Genomic DNA, 4,802 nt, shown 5'->3' with positions numbered 1-4,802 from the left:
TTGTGCGTGAATGGGGCCTGACATTCAGGCTTGATTCTGCTCCTTCAGTCTTCTCTCCAATTCCCTACCTGTGGCTTCAAAGGGAGAATCCTCGGAGCAGCTGCCTGAGGAAGAGAAAAGCTGGAAATAATATTGAACACCCCTGCAGTGGGTTCTGGTCTTCCAGGAGACAGTATGAAGAGAGAGAGAGGGAGAGAGAGAGGGAGAGAGAGAGAGGGAGAGAGAGAGAGAGAGAGAGAGAGAACAAAAGAGAGACAGAGAATTAAAGAGAAAGCTGAGACTAGCACTGATCTAAACTGCTCTGGGCAGCAAAGACAAAAGGCACCAAGACATCCAGTGTTTATTCTTTACAAGTATGGGAAGGAGGGGAGCAGGGCATGCTTCTTGGTGATAGTGAGTATTGCAGACAGGGCTGTAAAAGGGAGGCACTAGCATATCTTGCTGAAGAGAACAGACAGGTAATTCAGAGGAAAAGAATTAGTTGAAGTCAAGCTGACCTTGGCTGGAAGTTAACTCAGCAGGGCTCTGCTGCTTCATGGACCAAAACTTGGGTCTATTTGGCTATATGACATGCCCATTTGAGCCACATGTTAGGATATAATACAGCTGAATTATGGAGAGGCAAGAAGCTTCTGCCACTTACAGCCTGCTAATCCTGGGCAGGGATGTCTGCTACAGAGTCATTTCCATGGTGCTATGTGATGTGCACGAATCATCACAGATCAGAAGCTGGCAACAACATCACCACTTCTGGGGCTATCCCTAAAGGAGACTGGAGAAGAGTGTACACCCAGGGGCAGAACTCTCAGCAGTGTATTTGGAAGGAGAAATAGCCGGAGATGAGGTTGTGAACCCATCCATTGGCAGAAGCTAATGGACTGACTAAACAGTCAGGGATTGGAAAGATTATGGTGGAAAGTTGATCACAAAAAATGTCTCTGAAAGGGAAATGTGATTAGGTCTTGTGGAATGCTCACAGAAAGTGGAGGCATGAGTTTCCCATGTGAGTGATTCCCATGTGAATGTGACTTCAGCAGAGGAGGTCTGTAATGTTCCAGTGGAGAAGTGAACCATCCTGTAGCTGCCATCCAGCCTCCTTCTGCTACCATGGTCACAGTCCAATGAGCTCATGCACCAAGGGACCACACTGACACAGTGCATGGGAGGATAGGCAGGGGCTCAGCATGTGAACTTCCAATCTTCACCCTCTGAGTAGAGCCAGTGAAGAGTAGTCCATCTGTCAGGAGCATATGTAATACTACACAGAATTCTTCCCACAGCAATGCTTCCTAAGGTGGTCAGCCAGCTGTCTCCTGGCAGTTTGGCTGCACCACACTGGAACAACAGGCTATTCTTACTAGAGTCAGAGTTTGGCTCCCGCCAAACTTGATTCTCTCAATTTTCCTTTTGCTACTTTTGAATAGAGGGACAAGGAGAAAGACAAATAAATAAAACTTCCCTCACCCCTTTCTACTTGCAATAGATTGAACTTCCTCACCTGCCTGGAAATTTGTTTGAAGGTTTTCTACTGTATTTTTCTCCCTTTCATTCTCCCATTATAAATAACTTCCAGTAGATTTTAGTAACTTCTGATTGTTGCACTCTCCAAGATTCATAGTGATTTTCTGAGATACTTGCAGATAAATGTGATTTTGATCTGGCCATATTGACTTTGATACAGATGAAATAAGTTCTTTTTAAGTACATTTTTCTATTTAATTTGGTACTGGTGACTGAAAATAGTCTTTTCCTGCTAAGCTAGCTCCCTTTCCAATGTATAATCTTACTATATCACTGCGTTCCCCAACCTGGACTCAAAATTATAATTCTTCTGCCTCAGTCTCTCAGAGTGTTTGGATTATAGTCTTATATCACTATACCTGGCTCTATATCCATACTTTTAGAAATATTTATTCTAAGAAATTCTGTGACACACCACATAGTAATACTTAATTTTATGTATGTATTAAACATCAATGATATTCACTGCTCTTGTTGTACCAGCCTACTTTCAAAACTAGATACTCCAAAATATTGGTCTTTAGCTAAGAATTAACTTTATAGATTGGTTGCTTTTAGATCAAAATATATCTGTATGTGTTTCATTTACTATTTTTTTTACCTATATTACTTTTAGAAAGATTGCAGATGCATATGTAAATGAATTATATGACTTGTAATGTACATTATAGCATAATAACCATCTCTAGTATATAACTGAATCAGTTGCATCATCAGTGCCAATAGTTCTTGTGATAGTGGTTATTACACAAAACAATTATAGAATTACAAATGGAATGATTCATGATTTGGTGACATTTTCATAATTCTTATAGGGAGAAGTATCTCTTGGGCTTATAAAGTTTAATATGGAAAACCTCATCACTATAAAGATAGATAAGACAAAGAACAGAAGATAGATTTTTGAAATTTTATTATATATACATAAAAAGCAAGTCCTGAAAATTCATGTTTTCTTCAAACATATTTTTTACACAATAATCTCCTCAGTGCCATTATGACATCCTTATTCCTTAGACTATAAATCATGAGGTTAAACAAGGGAGTCACAATAGTACATAAAACAGAAAGCACTTTGTCAGTTCCTGAGGATCCGCTGGACTTCAGTCTTAAATATGTAATAATGGCTGATCCAAAGAATAAGACCACAACTGCAAGATGAGAGGAGCAGGTGGAGAAGGCTTTGGACCGACCTGTGGCTTATGGCAACTTCAGGACTGTGGAGATGATTTTGCTGTAGGAGATAAGGATTAGCAGAAACAGAAGAGAGACAAACAACACAGCAACTATGTAGACCATCAACTGATTCACAAAGGTTTCCCCACAGGCCAGCTGAAGCAGTGGTAGGATGTCACAGGAGAAGTAGTTGATATGGTTAGAACCACTGAAGGAGAGAGAGAAAACTTGGAATGTCTGCCCTACCTGGACTGGAATGCCACTGAACCAGGATCCAATGACCAACTTGGTGCAGGCCTTGTGGTTCATGACTAGAGGGTAGTGTAGAGGGCTGCAGATGGCCACATAGTGGTCATAAGCCATCATGACCAGCAGGAAACATTTGGTGGCTCCCAATATAAGGACCCAGCACATTTGTGCAGCACAGGCAACGAGAAATGGTTCTCCTCTAGGTCGCAAGGTTCACAAGCATTCTGGGGAGAGTCACTGACATGTAACAGATTTCCAAAAAGGAGAAGTTGCCAAGCAAAAAGTACATGGGAGTCTGGAGAGAAGGCTCCACTTTTGTAATTAGTATTATGGTGCCATTGCCCAACAACACAGTGACATAGATGATGAAGAAGAATCCAAACAGAAATTGCTGGAGGTGGGGAACATCTCTGAATCCCAAAAGAACAAATTCCATCTATTCAGTGAGATTTTCTTCTGGTGGGTTTCCTGGGCTATTCATCTAGGAAGGGGATAAACTCAGTACTTTTTTTTTTAATTTTACTAGTGAAATAGATGCTTATTCTCTAAATGAATGAGCTCACTCATCTCATTTTTATGATCTTTATCATTTTTACCACTGTAAGAACTTTGCTATTCTCATTCAACACACTTTGCTAATTTAGATAATGCTGATTATTGCTCTGTGCATTTTCTTGAAATTTCTTGTGAATCATTTAGTTTGCCTTCTGAGTAACTCAGGACAAACTGAACCATGGTGTACGCAACACAGACAGTGGAAAACAGTCAATTAGTGAAGATAAGTCCACGGGTTTGTCACATAATATCAATTTTAACTTATTGTACTTTTTGAAATCATATTTTAATTCTCCATGAATTCTAATTACTGTGCTTTATTAGCACTATGTCATGGGATGTTTTCTCCTGTACATTTTCACTTTTCTTAAAATTCACATAAAGCAATATAAAATTGTATATACTAAATAAGAATGTTGTCATATTTTAGTACCTGCATATGTTGCATGATTGTAAATGTAGACATATTTATTTCCTAAAACTTTTACTATTTAGTCATGATGCAAACTTTCAAAATCCTTTTAGTTTTGTGAAAAAACATTTTCTTTGCTTCTTTCAACTCTTCATTTCCTCTCACTAGTTGATATGAGGATAATTTTCTTTATCATACAATTCATAATCACAGATAATTCAGAAATATTAAAAAATTAAAAAATATTTTTTGACAAAATTAAGTCTTTGGTCTCATAATAAGTAGGACATATAATAGGGCACTTTCAGTAAGAAGAGCCTGGAAACATGGATCCAGATGGAAACAATGAGGAGGGTGACCAGAAAGAACCAAGAGGCCCACTTAGGCAGGTGGTTATGTAGGTGTGAGCATGGGCAAGTAGAGAGAAAGATACTGGCTGTCATGTTAAACTCTGTGCTGTGTATACCACAATCTCTGTTTCTCCCCCATCGCCATCTCTCCAGGTAAACAATTATAAACTCACTTTTTGTTAGAAATAAAGACATTGATGATAAAAATGAATAATTTGACAACTGCTCATAGGTTTATGATTAAAAATAAGACAAAATATTCTTTTTTTATTTGAGTATGAAATTTAACTCTTTATTTGTAAGAAAAGAAACAAATATTTTACCTTTCTTATTTTTCTTGTCACAATTAAATGACATTTTTTATGAAAATGTCATTGATCAATGTGGAAGTGATTATTTACTAATGATGATTTTATATTTTAATTATGTGTACTGTATAGGAAAGTAAGTCATTAGTCCCCGGGATTGTGATTTATTGTTTAGAAAAAATTTACTTAGTAATATTATTGTGTTGCACTTTGGGCAATTAATTTTTCTAT

The 4,802-nt window shown here is 37.9% G+C and overlaps 1 pseudogene; it reads right to left on the bottom strand.

Annotated features, from left to right (window-relative positions):
* Positions 1-2,478: 2,478 nt before the first annotated feature.
* On the bottom strand, positions 2,479-3,382 carry LOC106008591 (olfactory receptor 10AG1-like; annotated as a pseudogene).
* Between the last annotated feature and the right edge of the window lie 1,420 nt (positions 3,383-4,802).

Source organism: Heterocephalus glaber, unplaced genomic scaffold (genome assembly GCF_053883595.1).
Source record: "Heterocephalus glaber isolate CG9 unplaced genomic scaffold, H.glaber_assembly_v1.0 deba00000896, whole genome shotgun sequence".
NCBI classification, from domain to species: domain Eukaryota; kingdom Metazoa; phylum Chordata; class Mammalia; order Rodentia; family Bathyergidae; genus Heterocephalus; species Heterocephalus glaber.
The sequence above is the reverse complement of the archived record's forward strand: the minus strand, read 5'-3'. Positions and strand labels throughout refer to the sequence as shown.